General features: G+C 36.1%; 1 protein-coding gene across 1 annotated transcript in view; it reads right to left on the bottom strand.

The window, feature by feature from the left end:
- The window catches only part of NPAS3 (neuronal PAS domain protein 3), a 640,005-nt gene that overhangs the window by 80,013 nt on the left and 537,791 nt on the right, over positions 1–22,201 (bottom strand). The gene's annotated exons all lie outside the window — the stretch shown is intronic.

The following is a 22,201-nucleotide window of genomic DNA, read 5'->3' as shown; positions in this document are numbered from 1 at the left end:
TGCCATATCTAATCTATTTATCTATGGCTCAATTACTGTTTTATGTCCACTGGGATGCTAGACACATATCCTGTAAGTGATACCAACTTATTTTTGTTACATTATATATAGAGAACAGAAACTCTGAATTGTATCTGTGCATAAAAGCATCACAAATTGTTATTAATTATGCTCTAAGGAAGATGTATTCCACTGTTGAACTTTCCAGAAAAGGCAAAGTATAATAATTCTTCTCTTCACTGAACAGTTTTTCCTTTTGTTATGGGACAGCTGATGAACACAATGTTTTTACTATGCAGTCCTGAAAGTGCCAGTGGGGGAAAACATATTTTTCAGTAGTTAAAATAAAAATATCAAAAAGTTACAATAGCTTGCATGGAAGCTCCATGTATGTCCGCTTAACAAAAATAGCCTTTGAACTGCAAAGACATTTGGTGATGATTACTGTTCACTGAAAAAAAGAATTACAAAATGTTATTCATCTATTTCTTTTTCTGTCCATGTGTTTATCTATCATTTTGCAGTTTTCAGCAGAGCAGATGTGCTATGACAGACACAGCAGCTACAGTATTTGCTTCACATATAGAAACAACAAGCAAATGTGACTCATATCCTGGATTACATTAAACAACATGGAAGAGTGACAAAAAAAATCTGTTAGTCTAACAACAGATTTTAATTGCAAACTAAATTGAAATTCATTTGTTTAAAAAAGTGTTTTCAAATGTTAACTCGCAGATTTATACTGTAGTATTTGCCAAAAATGTTAATGTTCTGAGATGAAATCCCGTTTCTAATGAGGTCACTAGAGTTTTGCCACTGCATCTGAGGGGCAAGAGTCCATCTTGGTCCTTCATTTGGTCCCCCCTGGATAATTTACACATTTTATGTACACCAAATAAGCACTAAGCTTTAACTTGTCTTTTTTTTAAAAAAAACATCTTTAAGGCTGCAAATGATAAAATGCAATTAAGGATTTGTCCATAAAAGATTTAATCAATAATTACCATTCAATAATCAGCTGCAGAGACCCAGGCTTGAAATATGAGCTATTTGTCAAAGGGCAAACCGAAATGTCTTTTACTTTAACACAAGCAGGTTCTCTGCTCTTGACCTATTAAAACTTTGTTTGCTATTATACTTGCTGGTGAACGAGTCATGCAGAAAGGTGTTGAGGAAATGGGCCAGTGTGTTCCCCAGGTGATATAAATGCTTTATCAAACTGATTCCTGCCTTGTTATGTAAACTATAGCAGGTACCGTTCATTTTAAACAGAGAGATAAACAGATCTAATATGCTTCAGGGCGTCATGCTTTATGCATGAACTGCTTTTTATTTTTATATTAAAGATTTTCTTGACACAATCCTTTGCAATGAAGGAAAGCTCCGATATAATCTTAACTACAACCACTGCAGCACCTGCAAGTTCAAAGTACTGAGACTGATATTCCCTCATCAGATAGTCCCATACTAACCTATTTAATTAATTCTTAATAAACAATTAATTTTTTAGTGAAATACCTCTTGTAATGAGAAAGTCTCTCTCAAAAGATAAATGAAGTAATCCTCTGAGACGGAATTTATAAAAAAATAACGTGGTCTATCCGTCTATTTACAACATTTAGCTACCCACTTTTTGCTTTCAGTTGTTTGATCTATCACTTGTTTTCTTATTTATTATACAGTTTTCAATCTGAAGTGATAACAGATAGATAGAATGTTTTTAACCTTCCCAGGAGTAATATCCAGTTTCTTTTTATAGCAATGGGATGAAATTCTACTCTTGGTTTTCATGGGAGCAAATGCAGAATATCAACAAAGATTTCAGTATAGTTACTTATGATTTATATCCATAAACAAGACTAGAATTTAGTCAGCTGTCTTAAATTTGAGACATACAAGATGAAAGTGAACATACTTATGCTCTCATTTCAAAAAATGCACCTACAGAGTATTACAATTACAGGAATCCACTTTGAGAATTGTGTACACTTTTAGCCTAAAAAAAATTGTTTGTTCTTGGTTTAATATTTAACAAAATCCTCCAAAATCTCAAGGACAGCTATAGACCCTATTTTCTCACAACTGCGTAAGAAGAAAGAGGAAAAAAGTCTTACGTATATTGTCATATACACAGAATATTTATTTATCCCACCTAAAACAAGCTTTTAAGTACACTTCCCAATCTCAGCCTTTGTTTTAGCAAACACATATGCACAGAGACAGCACAAATAGCCTGGTTTTAATGCTGAAGGTATCAGATTAACAAGTGGAAACTGGATAATATAACGTCCTTCACTAAAAGTCTGGTTTGTTTGTATTCATAATGCCGTGTTTACTTCACGACATATTTTCTGGAGACATGATGCTTTCCTTCCCTTATTCCATGCACAACTCCAAATAGAAAAACTAATGAAATTTAAGCATCCATAAGTCTTTGTTGTGGATGGACTGAATTAAAACTTTTAAATTTAGTCAAGTAAAGAATTATTACAGTAGGACTCCAGGGCAGGAATGTGTTAATAAAATCATACTCTCTGTCTTTTCATTTAAAATAATCCCCTTGAGCTGATTAAATGAAATATCACTTGTTTAATAACTGACAGAACATTATTTTTAAGCAGAAATGTTTTGCATATCTTCCTATCCTGTTTTTAATTCCAGGCACAAAGTAGTGAAGGCACTGACATCACACAAAGGGAGCAGAGTTTAGCACTTGGATACAGTTTGTCCTGTCATAGTGGCATCTATAATTTAGTGTGAAGCAGTGAGGTAGACAGAGCATTATCATTAGAAATCATCCTGAACAGGGATATAAAACACAGTCGCAATAACACTTGTCAGAAAGGTGACTGCAGTCAAAACTAATACCCAAGAGTTTCAAGATAAATGCTGACACTGCAGCCATCTTACAAGACTATTATTGCTCAAAAAAACCCCCGAAAAAACAAAACCAAACTGTGAACCTTCCCCAGAGTGAACAAGTTAGTGTGAAGTTTGTATCTCGGGTGGCATAAACTTTGTGAGATTTACAGTCAATAAAGCCCTTCTTTACCTGAGTAAGGTACTTTATGTTGCTACAGAGAAGGAATCAGATAGTCTTTCTGGCTTAATGACTTTAAGCTACTCTAAATTCCTCCCTCCACCCTCTCCCCATTATCTGAAGTGTATGAGTGCAATCCTTAGAACAGGCGATTAACTGTGCTGCTTCCAGGTTCAATCCCTCTCTCTGCTGCCCACGTCCCCAACTTGTATTCCTCAAACACCACTTGATTTCCCTAGTCTTCATATTTAGATTCACCCCTGGCTCAGAATGCAGCTGTGATTTTATAGTCTTTTACCACTGATTTTGTAAGCTGCTAAACTACAGGGAAACTTCGAAATAAAATTATAGTCTTGAAACATGGAGGTAAATATAACAACTTCATTGTTTTCGTTTATTTAGCACTGATAATGCATATCTCAATCTGAAGATAAAGAAATGCACAAGAATGTTGCCCCTTTAATACATTGATTCATAGCTCAGTCTTTGCAGATGTACTGCAGGATAAGATACAAGTGCTGTGTGCAAGGTACTTCTTCTGCTGTAGGCAGCCTGTCCTGATCAGAGACAGAGAACAGACACAATGGTTGGTGGGTCTATAGACCCTACAGTCCCAGATTAGATGGATTTCCAACAGTGGCCATCACTGCTCAGAAACGGGAAAAAAGTGAGGAAGGTCTGTTACAATCTGTAGGTTCTGTTCCAGGCCTCAGTCATTTTCACTGCATAACAATTCTGAGTCTGATGTTCATTTACTAACCACCATTTTCCAAGGTCTACGGCCTTTTGCCTGAAGAAAGCAAGGAGGAGGTTCTTCAGAGAAGACGGAAGTGTAACATGTGAAATGACCAGCTTGCAGAAGTTCACGAGCTATATCATGCAGTATTAAGTGGTATTATAGAAACTCAACCATAAACAGAATGAGACTTATCTTGTGTTGGTCTCAACAAATGTTACATTTAATGAAAAATAAAGGAGAGTAGAAGAGTCCTTGTTACTAAAGGACTTGAGAGGACTGGCTTGGTTTGTTCAACAGTCTCTTTCTGATTATAGATAACAACAAATGTCTCTGGAAAAAGTGCTAGAAGACCTGTTGTGCACCATTAGTTAATAATGCACATGTAGAAGACCTTTCTTCCTTAAATCACCAATTGGTATCTAAATTGACTTGAAGCACAATACATTCCTCTATAAAAATAATTTAATTGAAATTAGAAGGGAACGCTGTCACCGTATATAAATGCCCACACATTTAAAAAGTCTGCTCTGCTCTTGACTGTAAGAATAGCTAGTGGCAATAAGTTCCACATGTCCACAGCGCTCGACAAACGTGCTTCCTTTTACCTGTTTCGCTGATCTTCCGTATGAGTTTTACTGAATGCTTTTGCTTCCTTTCACTTCACTGAAATCTTGCCAAGGTGTGAAATTTCTGGGTAGTCAAATGCATCCACCATTATACTTTGATTAGATTAGTTGACTCTTTTATCTCCCTCAATACTGCTCACTCATTAGCCTTTTCCTGGCCAACATGTCTGAATATGAACCACTATTATCCCATAAAGATGTCATAATCTGTAAGATCTAACATTACCCACTGTTTCCAACTGGTGGTATCTTCTTTCGACAATGCCTGGTTCCATCAAATTTAAAATAAACATAACGTACGTTTAAAATTATGCAGCTCAAAGCACAAACAATAAAGTGTGCAAAATCTTTTTTGGGATGTGTGATCACTGTTAGTCAGTCAGACACAAGGACTTAATAAACAAGATGTCAAAACCTGACTTTTATTTGCAGCACACATATTGTGCATTGTAAGAACTATTATTTAAGATGGGTGAAGAACATTTACATGCAGATATCTGCAGGGTAAATTTCCTCTTCACAATTACAGAAGATTTAAAAAATATATTTTCCTTATGTGGAGGTACCAACCTGCCTGCAGATTGTAGATGCAAGCATAACTTCTGAGTTTGTTTCTGAGAAAAGTAATCTCACTGTTCAAAAGTAGGATATGTTATATATACATATAAAATGGAAGCTATAAAGCAAACATATACTGAATTTCTTTGCTAGCAAAAAAGAGTCCAGATTTACAGTAAATTTACTTTCCTTCATAGCTTGAAAACTGCATTAAATAAAAAAATTAAGTTAGATGGAGAGGAATAAATTTAATCAAAACACTGTTAGATAAAATAACATGGATTTAGGAGTCTGCAGCAGCTACTGCCAAAACAAAGCTGCTGTTATTTACCAAAGGTAACAGCATCCATTTTCCAAAAATCCAAAGGTAAAAATCCAACAAAATTTTGCTAAATTATCTACAGTATTTAATGTGGCAGACTACTTTCTTGCAATGAATTTATCTACTGGATTGCTTATAGTTGTATTTCACATAGGAAATGCTAGAACAGATGTATTTCAAACTATATTCTTACTGTATAAGGAAATCCTGGAAAGAAGAAAAAACTGTCATGGATATGTCAGCACGAAGAGGTCGTGATGTTAAAGAAAGTGCTTACCCTCCCTGTAATTGTGTAACATTATGCATAATACTGGAACAACTTCATTACAGAAGTCAGAGATTTGCATTCTCTATAATGGAGCATGATTTGTCTTATCAGCTTCAACAGGACTGGGATTTTGGACCAAGAACTGCTATTGCAAAATATCTGGGAAGATCACAGAGTGGAAGGAGATTCCATTTGGGCATTGCAATTGATAACTGTAAACATATGAATACATAGAATGCTAAAGTTTCTCTCTATATATCCTAAAATTATCACTGTTCCAAAAAATCATGTTCCAGATCAATTTGATCTGTTTCTTGTAGTATATGGAAGAATAAATAGCAAAGCACTTTAGGTGATTTTACAAGTATTAAAAGAGAGAGCTGTGCTAATCAATTCCTTTTATTTGTTCTTTCTTTTGCCGTTATCTTGAGTGTAGAAATAGAAAACAAATCATAGTAACTATATTTCTTAGAAGTCAGTATCATTTACTTTCAATAGACTCAGTAATACTGTTTAAACCATGAAAGCTAATAAACATGGATTTGTAGAATTAAAAATATTGAACAATTGGAGAAATAGCAACTCACAAAATTAAAGTTTTATAACCCAAAGTTGAAGATTGTGTTCCACAGTTTAAATATTTCATGTCTGACATTTTCAGACTCTACTACAGTGTGAAGTGTGATTTTGATTTTTCAATCCAATACAACTTTTTGAGTTTGGTCTTAAAATCTAGATACTACTAGCTCACATTCATCTTTGTATTAAAAGGATATCCAACGTCTAGCTAATGACATTTCCTAAATCCTTTTTAGTCCACCACATGAAAAAATCTGCGGCTTAGAAAAACTACAACAGTTCTGTAATGTTCACAGTTTTTGATATGATTAACACAAGCTTCTGTATGACATGTATTAAAGGAAGCTTGAATTTGAAACTACTGTGCTACTACAGCATAAAGTCTGCAGAGGTGACTGCCTGAAAATTAAAACAGTATAATATCTGGATAGCAACTCTGCTATACAAGTCAACTAGTATTTGAGTCATCTTCTCTTCCACAGCTATGGGGTGTCAGAAGGTTGTTTTCTGATTATTATTAGAATTTGTGCTTTGTATTCATACTCAAGGTAGGCGTCAGTCTTTACATCCACAAGCCAAGATATCATTTTTTTTTTGTCCAATTAAGGCCAATGTACATTCCTGGGGCTATCAGAAGTAGCAATTATGAGGACATCTATGATCAGGAGCAGTTTCTATTAAAATACATCAACTGATTAAGCTGTAGCAGTAATTGCAGAGAAGTAAGTTCACATCTGAAACTTGTCATTTGAGTTAACACATTGTTCTTGGTGTTATGGGTGGATTTAACTGCCCTAACTTCTAATTAGACCTGGTGATTTCAAAAGGTCCTGGGCCAAAGCCACAACTGACTCCACACCTTTAAAACCAATGTGGCTGTGCTGATTTATACCAGTTAATTATTGAGGCTATTGTGTATTGTTTTCACTGATATCAAAGGGACTACTTGTCAAATAAGATGCTAAGTAAATGCAGGTTAATAAAACCCTACATGACAGAAATGCATAGTATGTGTTTAAAGAGAAGCAAAGATATTACTGGGTGTCTATATATGTTGCATCTAGAATCACAGACTATTAAAACATAAGAATATTAGAATATAAGGATATCAGTCCCATCAGTGAAGATAAAATGAACCCAAGCAGCTTGCACAGCAAATACTTTCATAAGTAGTTGAGAAACGATGACTCAAAATCCATGACTATTAACTGTAAGACAGCAATACTGTAGGGAACTCTCCTCCACTGGCAGGGGGATAGATAAGTTGACCTAATGGTTCTTTTCCATTTCTAATTTCTCTGATTCTATTAAGTCTTGGTATTTTCAGAAGAATGCAACTGCTTTCCAGGGCCCCTGAGACATGAGGATTTAGGCAATTCCTTCCTGTAAATAACACTGCTTTTCAAACAGTAAAAATACAGGCTAGGAGGAGACATTAAGCCCAGTTTAATAACTTCCAAGCTCTGGCACAGCAGAAACTCTTTTTTCCCCTACACTTTTCCTACTGGAGTTTAATTAAGATTGACAAAGTACTAACTCTAAATCAGCAAGGAGATCCTTAGATCCATTTCGTTGTCAAATATACTTTCCCTGCAAATGGCAGGAGTAACACATATCATTTCACAGATAATGTTTTAATATCCTGCATTGAATAAAACTTTTTTTTAATCAAGTTGCAATGGTAGCACTAAACCACACAAGGGGCTTGGGGGTTGCAGATGGCTGCATTACTCTAAATGTTCAAGCTTGACTGACCCATTTCATCAGCACTGTCAGAGCCTTGCACTGATACATGTTGACAACATTTAATCTTAAAAAATTGAAAGAAATGAATTAATATGCAAATTTCATCAGCTTTGTAATAAAAATGTCCTTGAAAAAAAACAGAGAACATGACCCCCAAGGAATAGTGTGAATTATCCCAGCTCAATTCTTTAAGTTAGTCAGAGGTATGTGGGTCCGCAAGGAAATCAGCGCAGATTTGACTTGGAAATAATTATGATGAAGAACAAAACACAAGCAGGTTGAATAAATGTAACAACTTGGGAAAAAGTCTTAGTCCTGTTTGTTATTCACTTTGAATTAACAGGATTAGGTTTGGTTTTTGAAAATAAAGGAACACCACCATGTAATTTTAACACCTAAGTAATGTGAAAACAGTTTTTTTCTTGCTATCAATTTTAGTAGGTATTAGAAACAGCTCTTGGAAAATCAGATTTTTTAAAATATACTATACCTTTTGGTACTGAGTAACTTAAGCCATGATATTATGTCTGCTGCATGCAAGTTGGGTAAATACTGTCATTCCTTCAAAAAGAGAAAAGATGTCTAATGTATAAATCAGGAAGATGAATGGACATTTCCCTGGACATCACTGGGGACCTTGCAAGGTAGGAAACAACCATCTCTAGAAAGAAGGAGTAAAAATTCAGGAGCTGCTTCTCATGAGGTAAATGCTTACATTAAAAAAAAAAAAAGTTTCCATTTTGCAATCTAGCATACATAACTTGGAATGACAAAACAGTTCACTGCAACAAGCAAGCTTTTTATTTAGTTTGTCATTATTTGAAGCAGACTTCAATTTTTGAAAGATTTGGTAAGCATGAATGAATAGGAAACAGCTTGTTCTTACTGCTAGTGATCTGAATTCAGGTTTGTAGGAATCAAATTCTGAACATCCAACATTTACTTCAGTGAAGTCAAGTAAAGTTCTGAGAAATCAGCACGGTTCTAGATAATATTTAAATGGTCAATTTATAATAATTTACCTCCCACACCCTTATTTCATACTTCTAGTGTTAGTCATACTATTTCAGCCTCTGTCTACAGCAATCCAAAGTTGACAGCTAGTGCTCTGCTCAGCTTCTCTGGGAGGCAATCACATCATAGTTACTGCACTTTCTTTTTGTTTGGCATACAGCAGTTTTTGAAGACAAGGTTTGCAGGAATTAACTCAGTGCTGTACTCGGACTGCTTGGAAAAGAAGCAGTCCAGCTCAACATGTTTTAACAGCATGTTTTCAAAATCAAAACCCCACTACAAATGAGTAACTTCACATGAAAAGCAAAAATAACTACCGTAATAGCCTGGAAAACTCAACACAATCTTTCAGAGCCTCTTAAATAAGCTGTCTGATTTTATAGTTCCATGGAAGACAGACATACTGAAATACAGACTATGATCAACCAAATTAATCTACTCTCTAAGCTTTTGTGGTTTTCTACAAAAGTCTTTTAAGTTTCTCCTTTCTCTTCTAATCTACAATCAGTAAAATCCTACTTTTATAGTGCCCTTTGCACCTGTATGCATAAAATGAATAACCTTGCAGTTTAATTATGCAGTATCTATCAGTTTTGAAATGATATAAAGTTGCAGATAGAAAAAGAATAAAACCTCTTTAAGAATCCAAAATTAATATATGTCAAACTCAGGCTAAATCTTAATCTTCTTGCAACATTTCTCTAAAATAGATATTCTTTTATCATCTGGCATATCAAGACCCACTGGAAAAAAAAAAAAGCATTTGTTTAACATGCTGCAGAACAGCACTCTCTTTTCCACCTCACTTCAGGCTATTCTTGAAAGATCTGAACAGTTGTATAATAATGAAAAATGTGCAATACTTGTGGGGCATTGCTTGTGCACACATACCTCCGCCCACGCATTCATCATTCCGCAAGTATTGTCAGTGAAAGTTTAATTGCATAAACACTCTGTAACTGTCCTGTCATATTTCTTGTCAGTCTGGATTCCCTCTCCGGGCTCACTATCTCACAAAACTATAATTGAATTGCTACCAAATCACAAGAGGGCCCCAAAAAATAAAATCTTTATGAATAGAATTTGTTTCCTATCAGCAGATTTGACAAATTGTGGCAGAGGAAGGGCCTTAGCGATAATTTCTGAGTTTATTCTAAATCCAGTTATTTGCTGTTTGCTCTTATCTGTTCTTTAGAATTTTAAAGCCCCAGTGAGAAAGAATCCCAAAGAGCTCAACAGTACTATATTCCCAGGTCTTAAAGAGGACAGTAGGAAAAAAAAAATGTACAAAAAAAGGCTGTATTAGCCACGGCTATTGCTAAGTATTGCTTAAACTAAAGAGAATCTGAATTAAGTCTGAATTATAGTGAATATCAGCCACTAAAAGTCTTTCATATCCCCTCACAGTCACTTTATTTATTCAGTTCAAACGACAGCTTCTGCAAAATATCTTGCTTTGAATGTGTAAGATATATATATATATGTTGCTCATTTTTCCTGTGCAATGCTTCCATGTACATCAGATTCCTGAGCAGATAATGAAGGTAACGACCAAATAAACTTAACACAAAGGTGTGACACATAGTTTGCTACTGGTACTGTGAAACTTGAATGCAAATTAAAATATAACTTACGTTAATATTTTCAGAAAAACACATCCCATTACGCTAGAAGTTACCAGTTTTAAGCTGAAGTTGATATTTTCCTGACATGCATTTTGATTTTATTCTTAGCAAGTCCCAGTGAATGGCTGAAAATTATAACTCTAGCAGAAACTTGAAAACATTGTTCATTCCACTTTAAAATTTTATTAGCAGCAGGTGCATTAGGAACATAGCCTAATGAATAACTTTTAAATGGGACAGAACTTCAACTAGATTGACAACTGTCTAATTGTTTATGTTTTTTAAATGCGCTTATCAAAATCACATAGGATTGATGGGTCTTTTTCGATGAAGTTATGTTTTTGCAAGAGACTTAATTTAGGACTAAGGTTAAGGCTGAGGATAAATGAGTGCATTAGATGATTAAAGAACATTTGTCTTGTGGGACACTTAAGTCATTTGTTTATGACACTTTCAAAACAAGCTGTAAAATAATAATAAAAAGCACAGGTTTTAGCCAACATCTTTCACACATAAGCCCTACACTAAAATGAATTGTTTTTATGCAGAATTACAAAATTTATCCACTTATTAGAAACATGTTTCTAGGATATATGGTTTAAGCACATTTGATATAAATGTTCAAGACATTTTCTTTTTTCTTTTTTTTTTTCTTTTCCTAGTTGAAATATCTCTGATAATGTTTATTCTTGGCTGAAGAAGGGTGGGGCTGCAGGGTAAGAGAACACGATTTCTCTCCCCTTTGCAAAGAATCTTATTAATGAGATTATTTTACTTTGATTTTTTAAATTTTTGTTTTGGCTTTTTGAATAGTACTATCATTATTCTGATGTTCTTGCTAGGAGGAAAACCGTTATTATAAGAATAGATGCCTCAGGAGAAATACAATGGGAAACATGAAACTAAAGCCTTGATCTTTTGTGCCTTGGTCACTGATTAAATTTGATTTAGGTAAGCAGTTAATTAGTATTATCATTTGGTGGCCTATTTGGACTGGTCTGGGAGACCCAACACACTTTCCATGCCAAAAACTTCATGAAAATGGACGCTAACTGGCAGTACTGCAGATATTCACAGGAAAGCACCTGCAGTTTGGGCAGGGCATGGACTGTGAATTGCCTTCCCACCTCTATGGATTGTCACTGGAGGGCAAGGCTGGAGAACAGCAATGAAACAGCATGGGAAAGACTACACTGATGCTGCCCATGCTGTACGTGTTCTGTGGATAAACAAACAATTCCATTCCCCAGGGCTATCTCCATCTGGCACCTATCATCAGAATGAAATTCACTTAAAACAAAAAAAAAAAAAGAAAGGAAGCTCTATGTTACTGATGATAGCACAACTACATCTTTTCATTCAATGTTCTACAAGACCTTTAAAGGTAATGCACTTTGGTAACTTACAGTTAATGAAATAATTAGTCCTAATCACCTACGGTGGACTGGATTAGTACTGTGTTTCAGTCCTGCCACATTATTGCCCATTAATGGCAATGGCCCTGGGAAGGAGCAGTCGGCACAGACGTTGGCTGCACAGAAGCATCCCCACAGACAGCTTATGGACCTCTGCAATAGCCTGACTGCAAAAAGCCTTATCTGTTTGACTGGTGTAGATGCGTATCACCATCACCATTACCAGTGGCACTGTCGAGCCCCTGGAGTACAACCTCACCGTGCTAGGCGCTGTACAGACACAGAATAGACAGCTTTCTGACCGCTGACCTGCTGCTGCTGGAGGGGTGACCAATTCAGACTGGAAACATCAGGGTTCAGCAGCACAGAGGACTCGGGGAACAAAGAAAGGAGGGGATTTTTTTAATTGCCCTGTAGCTAGTTGAGCAATTTACCCCAGTAAAAAAATGTAAAATGTAACAAAATCAGAGAGACACCGTATCTACTTTACCTGGTGATAAACAAATAGAGATGATAAAGTGATGATAAATCAGGCAAGTTTATTCAGAGCGGTCATATACTATTCACAGCTGAAAAACAAGGAGTATCTGAGACATACTGCCTGGGAAAAGCCCTGAGAGCTGGAAGCAGAAAACCTTTCACACAGAAGCAATATTTTCAGGCTTTTCCCAGTGTGACCACGAGTAAAACTGCTCACTGGAGGCAGACATACCTCTTGGCCAGTTCTGCCTTTTCTGATCTCTGCCCCCTGCAGAGCTGAATCAATACCAAGTAATATCATCTTTTGTATCTCTGCTGTTTTGTGTATATAAAGAAGATAGAATTGTGTAATTTTGACAAGAACAAGGTTTTAGTCTGTAGTATGATGAATTATACATAACTGACTTACAACAAGCCAAGAGCTTTAAGCAGCCAGGTCTGATCTGCTAGAAATCTCAGATTATTAAGTGTCGGTACTGTCCTACTCCAATATGCAAAAGAAACAGCCTATCCAGATGCAACTATAAGTATAATATTTGAAAGACAAGTTAATATCACCATAGACTGGGGAACGAAAGGCTACAATGTAATTTTATGTTAAAAAAATCTTAAAACTATTTGTTTAAATATAATAATTTCTGGTTTTATGACTCAAAATTTAAAAGGAGGAATAAACAAAATTTGTAGATCACAAAATTATTTTGTGATCTACACTTCATTTAAAGAGGCCATCAAATGAAAAAAAAAAATGTCAAATAAAAAAAAATTCCCTATAGTTAGAAAATAGATACAATGAATAGCTGAATGGTAATTAATTTGGAAAGATATACAATGATGCACAGCAAAATTTAGGAGGAAGAAATCAAAGAACATTGGAAATACAAGAAGAGAGGTAGGGGTAACAGTAAATGGGATGTGAATTTGTAACAACAGGATGGAGAAAAAAAGCCAAGGTGATTTAAGGCTGCACAGGTGAATATGGTGACAGACTAAAATAATTCTTTTGTTTGGGAAAATGTGGCCTTCACCTGAAACTGAGAGACGAAATTGAAATAGTTGAGTGAAGGCACAAAATAAAAACTGTGGAAGATTTCAGAACAAATCACTTGTGAAGAAAGGCTGAAATGAACATTATGGCTGTGTACAAAAATGAATGGAATGTACTCTAAATGCACTAACAAGTAAAATCACTTAAGTGAGCAAATAAAATGAAGAAAAACATGTAGACTGAATATCACAAGAAACTGTACGAAATTATCTCCTGTGAGAAGTTGTAAACACAATTATTGTGATTCTTCCAGACTAAGCTGTATGACCGAGAACAATCCCAGCTAAGACTGGGGATATTCAGGAAGCCAAGTCAGTCTTTTTTCTCACACCCCTATAATTGACATAGGAACACACTCCATTAGTACTGCTATGGACATGTGGTCAATGAAACAAAAATCTTGACCTCAGAGCTCAGATCAAATAGATCTGAAGAAAGCAGCTGGGGAATTCAATAGAGGCAAGTAGAGATTCTCCAGCCTACTTCGCCTATATCTTTCTCTTTATTAAGGAGGAAAGGAGTACAGTAGAAGATCCACACAGTCTCCAGTCCTCCAGCCGTATTTTTAGTTTCTTCTTGCCTGTTCCCAAAGAACTTGCAAGACCACACTAAATACTGGTCTGTCCAGAGCGCAACAGTGATTCTACTGGATGGTCTCCCAGTAGTCCCGGAAGAGTCAATAGAATTTGTACATAAAAATCAATTCTGTTTAAGCATGTGTTTATCACAGTACATGGGGATCAAATGAAAGCAAAGGTAGCTTTTTCCTATTTATACTGATTTGGAACGCCTAATTTTTTAATATAATAAATACACGTGCAATAGCTATTTTCACAACTTACCATGTTATGTTCTGTATGTTCATATATACTTACATATATATATACACACACACACTTATATACATACACTGTTTTGGGGCACTTGCATGCGTCTATAGCCCTCTATAATGGACCTACTTTATGGCACAGTTGTGGTAGAGACAAATTTCATATTCAATCCAGCACATAGCTGTTGCAAGTTATCTACTGGATATATCTTTATTTACCTTGTATGTACACAGAAAGGAACTATATGTTTATTTGATATACGTTCAACATAAATTCTACATTTTACTTTCATTTATTAATTACTGACTAAAGATGACAGAGGTTCCCCTTGTATAGACTGCCGTAAGATTGAAAAATTTGGCTGAAGGAAGAAAACATGCACTTATTCTAAGAAACGATTTCTATTTTAGAATAAAACACTAGAAGTTAATCCTTCAGGATTACCTATGGCCAAGGAACCTAGAAGAACATAAACTTAGAGCCAAATTTAGCTCTGTGGTAAACAGAGGCAGCTGAGCCATGACTATTATAATTAGGAAAAATTTAGCCTCCTGCAATAGCAGTTACACACATCCCAGGTTAACAGACAGATGAAATGACAATGTTCTTAGGAAGAGTCAAATCCAGACATCTCAACACCACCAGTAAATGGTCTCAGAATAAATAAAGTTTCCTTTCATCTAAATATTTGTATTAATGTTGTTGCCATCACTAGTGTACCTTTTAAAACTGACTTGTGGTAGAACGAAAGGAAGTTTTAACATTAGCATGCATACAGGTCACCCTGTTATTATCCTATCACATAATGATTCCAAAAATCACTCCAAGATTAATGATGATCACATAATTCCAGAAAGTCAGCACTATATATGTAGAAATATATTGGCAATAAAAACCAGTCACTGTTGTGCCTTTTCCCCGTTGGGGATCTCTCACTTTTCTTTGATTTCTAAAGGCTTCAGATCAATAACTGGAGTGATATTATTAACAGCTCCCTCAACACCTTGGCCAGCACTAATATTAAATCCATTATACCTTCTGTTTGACATTTGCAGTACAGCAGAAAGCACTGTAGATACAGTCAAACTGCCTTGGGAATGAGGCCGGATGCAGGGTTAGTGAGATGGCTTCCCTTGCCTGACTCTAAATTCATCTCATTGATAGAAAACTTCAGCTATTCAGAAAACTACACTAGGCAGTAAATAATTCACCTGTCAAAGTGGGGAAAAAATCACTTTCATGCTGTTTTTGAAATACATTACCAAAGGGTCTTCAAAAAATATTTGACATTCCTTATTGTCATCACGTTTACAGAATTTAATAGGTATCACAACACGCATCACGGTGTTTACAAATGAATACTTTACAGTGAATGATGTGAATGATGTTGGAAACAAGACAGTACACAGTTGTTTGGGTTGTAGTTTTAACTTTCATGGTAAGTTTTTTAAGGTATTTCTTGTACATTGTAGGCACCATGCAATAATATAGTTCGATCAGTCCAAACAATAATTGTGGGTCAAATTAACTGGCAAATCTCAGGGTGCTTACACTGGCATAGCTTGTATCTGTGTTTAATTCCTCAGCCAGTATTTCATACCCACTTGCTGTGCAGTTCCCTGGACTGTAGCTCCAACGTTCTGGCTGAGCTCCATTCAGGACAGAATGTGAGGGAGGAAGATATGTCTAGGATACCTTTAGGTTCCCTGTTTCTGAGTATTTAACAGCAGCTTACAGCAGCTCATGGAACAGGTCTATTTTCATGTGACTCTCCTCCTGGCTGTACCTCTAACACCAGGAGCTGTGAACCTGAGATGTTCAGGGATGACTGTCCTAGGAACCTGAAATCAGCCAGAAAGAAATTTAAAATTCTGCTCTTAGACTATCGTTGCTGGTGCACAAGAATGGATAGAAAATCTACGTAGCAGCTGTGGGGTGGTGTGCTTTTACCTCAGGTTCAGTCAGCGCTAAGACTCTCTGACACTATAATTCCAGTAACCTATTTGCATTTGCTCTAAATGATTTTCCTAACTACATTTCCAGTATCTGTACAACTGAAAGCTTCAGACAGAAGGAAACTGTAAGCTCTGCAAGTGCAAACAAAAGAAGCAGAAGCTGGTGGTGCTAGCTGGGCGTTGCCAGAAGAGAGAACAGCAGCTCAGCAGAATGCTCTTCGACCTCATGGCAGCTTCTGACACCGAGTTTAAGAAAGAACTTTGCTTAATAGGAGAAAATAAGGCAACAGGAACAGCAGGTTACATACCATGTTCTCACCTGCTGTGCCTTCACAAGGAGTGAAGGTCTTGTGACAGCACTTCTGATGAAATCTTGCTGTCATGGGAGTCAGCCATCCCTGTGATGGGACTAACACTAACACACAGCAAGGTTGCAGCTTCGTTTCCCTTTGGCATCGCATGAGGTTTGCCCTCCCTGTTGCTTTTACAGATAGGGGACTCTGACCCCCAAATCTCTGATGATTCCTGCTGAGATGATTTAAAAGGTGTCTGCCTGCTAGGTCTCTGCCATCTTTCTGCCTGAGGTTGCCAAGCATGGTGTTTCTGCTTCTCAGCAGCTGCAATTCACTGTTCAGCTTGACCACTATTGAAACCACCACCGGTTTCAGCTTGTATTAATATCCTGGCTGTGAACGTGACAACTGACAAGTGAACAAGCTCTCCTTGCTCTTCCCTCACCTTTGGTGGCACTAATCTGTGGCAGCGGTCATGGTGTGTAACCGAGGCAGTAACCTCTTAAGTGACTTTAACAAACTCCCGATTCATAGTCCTAATAAACTGTTCTTGTCTGAATGTGCGATTAAAGAAAACAGTAAAACAAAAATTGAGGTGGATGTCTCCTAGGTTCTAGGCCCTATCCTACTCTTTTGGGTTTTATTACACATGGATACGATAAACTCTTTCCCTGTTAAAAGGAATATTACAACATTTTTATAAAAGAGTGTCTTTTTTAGTCACAGACAACTCTGAGCAATAATAGCTGTCTCCAGCTGATTCTTCTGAATATGTACCCAGATTTGAAGTGAATTTTGCAATAGAGGTGAGATCCATGCTGCTTTAGCACCATTGTTGGCAATACCCAAATCAACAAATCTGAAACTGGCTTGGGTACGTCAACAGGTGCTGCAGCTTGGGAGGTACCTGGGCACACATGAAGATTCAGGAAGAGTCAAAAACCACAACTTTCCAGCAAATGTATTAATTCCAGCCACAAAGTGAACTGTTCATATTTTATGACTTGAATAGGATTATGTAAAAAATGAGAAAATACTTAAAAGAAAGATTTTCAATCCTGTATACTTTTGCTGAGGGCCACTAAGAATGCCTAATGGTGAACCTGAAACATTCACACCTTAACTGAAGGTGGATGGGGCTTTAAAACACTATCAGAAATATCATTTCCCACAGCCTAACTCTGTTTGATCGCAGCACCACAAGGAAGTTCAGTGTTCAGTGAAGTGTTAATGTAATTTTATGTTTTTAATTTCCTTTGTTTTGAAACCACCCAAAGAAACAATTTAATTGCTATGCAATGCTATCATCTGAATACTTCCAACTGGGCTTTTTAAATTCATACTTTACTGAAATGGACAGTGTGGGAAAGGAGTGACTCCTCTACATTTTACTTGTAGTATATGACTGCTCACAGCATCACTTTACTGGCCATTTACTTAGTCTTTTTACAGGCTCTTACTATTTATGTGTAATTTCAAAAGGAAAAAAGAGATTTTAAAAGTGAAAATCTAGAAATCTAGAATTAACAGAATATTACAGAAACTCCAAAATCACTCTTCAGTTCTGCCTGAGACACTTCTTGGGTTTGGGTGTTGGGTTTTTTTTGTCTTCTGACATTTCTTCACAGGACGTGTTATAAGGAAGTTACAGTTTCCCTCACACGAACCCAGCGTTAGCTTATGGGAAGCTGCCCTTGTGTCTGATGTCAATCCATGCACGGGAAATGCAGTTACTAAAAGTATGTTCTGCTAAGACCTGAGCAAATACACTTGCAATGACAGACCTTTCAGATGCTAATCTCTTCCACCCAAACAAACCAGAGGTATTCATCTCTACCAAGACTTTCCCCAAGAAAGTCTTTTAGTCTTTTTATTATTGCTTCTTCCTTCTAAGAAAGGTACCTGTTCTACTAAGTAGTAACTCAGAAAAAAGTGTAAATTTTCTTTACATTTGAGAAATTTTACTTAGTTGAGCAATTCTTTAATTGCTCATGTCTAACTTAGGTCAGATGTGAAAAAACACAAAGAGGTTTTGGATAATAGATGCAAGGACGAGACCTTTAAGTGAAATGGATTTGCAACCTTTACTTTCTGGATACTTCCAGTCCCCTGCTAGAGTAATGTTCTGCTTTTCAGCTAAGAGTTTAAGTGAAATGCTATAGACTGTACTTCGGGAACTCCATGGGTTAACTTGCTGTTGTAGCTAAACTTTGACCAAAGTTGTCTGATATATTTTGCTAAGTTGTCTAAATCCTGCTGTGGTATTGATTTCTCCCTTTAAAAGCTCTCACCCATTCAGTAAGCTCCAAGGACCCCTTGTCCCAGCTCAATTCATTCTAAAATGCAGCTGGGATATGTTATTCCTGACACCAGTCTTACAGTTACTAACTGATGTTAGAGATATAAGATGGTTTTAGGAACAGAAAGGGAAGTGTTTCTTTACCACAGAGAAATATACCGTAGTTCTTATAACCCTTGGATAACTGTTTTGCCCAAAGAAAGATATTTTTTTCCTTATTCTGTTGCTCCTTGAAAACAGCTGGTTTTCCATTTACTAGGCACTTAACAGTTGCTACACTGAATTTATTAAAAGGACGGTATTGCCATTATAATCCGAAGCCTGCAGAACTATTACAACTAATAAAAAGACACAAGTAGATATATAGAAAAAGTAAATTAACCATCCAGGGAGCATGGTCCAGAGGTTCTCTTCTCACAACGGAAGCCTGCATGATAGGTTCTACATCAAGGCTTTCAAATTACCTTAAAATATTCACTGTTAATATTAAGCTGAATTGAAGGTTTCAGGGATTTCAGTCAAAGAACGTACCCACTGAGGGGCTAGTCTTGAAAACAGCTACTCACTTGAGTAAAGTTTTTTCTCAAATATGTCTTCTGAAAGTGTGTCCTTAAACCTAATTCTTTTGTGCTTTGCTGACCGGTAAGGATATATCTTTAATTACCCCCCATTATCTTCAGTCTAATTTCAGAGAAGAAAGTCTGCTGCTTGAAAAAAAACACTTCTTATTATGATGCAGTATCACTGCTTCTTAGACTAGCTTAGTCAGTTATTTTCTTCTATTATAATGCCAAATGTTATTTAGAGTTCAGTCATTTAGTAATGCTACACTGAACACATCAAGGATTCTGAAAAATTCCATACCTACTAGCTGCCTCTTCATTTTCATAATAATCACATATTGATATCCTTTTTCCCCTAAAATTACACACACTGTTATTTAAAAAATATGTTAGTGTCTTAACAGAGTTAAAGAGATTATGATGCAATGAACAGCAGTCTTCAAAAACATTCTTTTGTGTTATTAAGATACAGAAAATCTAGTTAAAATTCTTTCAGTTTTTAAGGAACCATAAGGAGCTTTGAGATGTAGAGCTTGACACTAACTTTCTAACAAACTCCCTCGGAGCTATCATCTGCATTAGTGAAGATATTTAGTTAAAGGTAGCACCCTACCCTGCTTCACAGAAATCTACCAGTCAATTTAAATGTCGTTATTAGCTGCAGTTTGACAAAACTGCAACCAAGGATTTACATAACAAGAGCAGCATATATTTTCTTTAAGCAACAATTCATTCCTCTTACCCATGTACAAACAACAGAGGCCAAATCTTTCCAGCCTGAATATTATAAACTTGTAGTGCCATAAAATGCAAATGGCAGTGTTGAAAAACCCATGTTCAGGGTGAGAAAAATTGCAAAACGAATCTGCACTTGTGATTGCTTATAAGTAGTGGCCCTTGGCTTTAAGATTAAATACATTTGGAGAAAAACAAAGGTCACTAGTGATATGAGGGAAGTGTCAAATGGGAAAAAAAAGAAAACCGAAATGAGCTGTTTTATTTTTTTTAATTTTTTACCTACACACTGTAACAATCTAAGTGGAACAACCTTATTTGTAGGGCATATAAAGCCAAAACCGAAACATAAACTCTAACACCTGGTGGCAGCAATTACAGCAATGGGCATTTATTTTTTTGCAGCATGCACAGCAATGGACATGAGTTGTATATCCCTCCCTCTCCCCTTACCCAGTTCCCCTCTGAATGAGACGAAGTGGGTGCTCATTCAAAGCAGGATGAAACCCAGAAAGGCTCCTCCATCAAACCTAAAATGGGATATCTTCCTATCTAATATTAAGAATTCACTAGAGACAGCGAATTGGACTACAGCCTAGGTTGAGCTCTGGGAGTAACAATAGACAAGCACAAACACTATTACTGATTCTGGGTTCTCTGCTGCAAATAAGGCTGTTTCAATAATCCTAATGGCAATGAAAGGCAGATGAAGAAAAAAATCCAGATACAGGATTTCAAGCAATCTTCTTGGATTCCTGCTTCCCGAACCATAAGTTAACCCCCAGATCAATAAGTTGGGAAGCTTATTGCATGGCAATGCCCTCAGCTGCATTTGTCAACTTCCCTCACATGGGGTCACAATGGAACAAGGATTATTTTGAGAAAAAACATTTAACTCAAGTCCCTAGAGAATGGATCTTTCTTTTTCTCCTTTTATTGAGTTCTGTACAAACATATCTTGATTGTATATATTCTTTACGTATTTCCTTCTGTGATGGCTTCCAGATGGTATTGTGAACATAATATTTAGCACATTAAATATAGATTAATTTTTCCATGCTTCTACAGCTCACATAGAGAAGCACTTTTATATTTTTCTGCTTGCTCCAACATTTCTAACATTAGCTTTAAGCTTTATTTCCTTTTGTCGTTTTTAATGCTCAGTAATAAAATACTTTTTTCTTAAGAGCCCGTTTCAAAACAACAGATCAAGTACAGTACAAACATCTTTAAATAGTAAAAAAATAATTTCCCAAGTAAGCAAATAAAACTTTGCACTTCAAATCAGGCTTTGATTCATTAAAAATCTTAAACTTCTCATGAGAAAAATTAACATTTAAACCACTGCTGCTTGGCCAAGCACTCCACCACACAAGAATATGAAATATCTCCTCTAAAAAAGTACAAAAAGGACAAAACCACAAATGTGGAACTTCAATTAATTTAAAGCCCCAATCAGCAAAGAATAAATCCTTCGCAGATCTAATTACCAGAGCTCTCAGAAGACCCAGGCCGACCAGCCAATCTTCCTCGTGTTTGAACAGCTTGATGAACTAGGGGACTGATGGATATCAAGTCATTTTGTTTAATTTATAAATGGATTTTCCCCTAATACTTAAATTATCATCAGTACAACACAATGAAAATGGGAACATTCTGAATGCAAAGTCTATAAGAGGCCTGGTAGGAATTCCAATGAGGAATGTCACCTCTGTTCATTCCTCTATACAATTGATCTAATTAAATACTGAGGTTGGAAAGGCAGTTTAAAATGTAGCCATTACTGTTTTCTTTTTAGCCTTAATTTATCTGTTCACGTCTTTCAAGTACCTTCTGATGTTAAAAAAAACCCGAAGAATTCTACAAGTCCCAAATACTTTTCATTCTTTGCAAGCTAATATTCATAAAGCCTATTCAAAGATTTTGCTGAATAATAAATAAATGCATTGCTTTTAACCACTGTAACAATAAAAGAGACGAGATACTAAATCTGAACCTTTTCAATAATTTGAAAGAGAAACTAAACGAACTAGTACCTTTTGTATGTATTGTTCAACCAAAAT

Source organism: Nyctibius grandis, chromosome 4, assembly GCF_013368605.1.
Source record: "Nyctibius grandis isolate bNycGra1 chromosome 4, bNycGra1.pri, whole genome shotgun sequence".
NCBI classification, from domain to species: domain Eukaryota; kingdom Metazoa; phylum Chordata; class Aves; order Nyctibiiformes; family Nyctibiidae; genus Nyctibius; species Nyctibius grandis.
The sequence above is the reverse complement of the archived record's forward strand: the minus strand, read 5'-3'. Positions and strand labels throughout refer to the sequence as shown.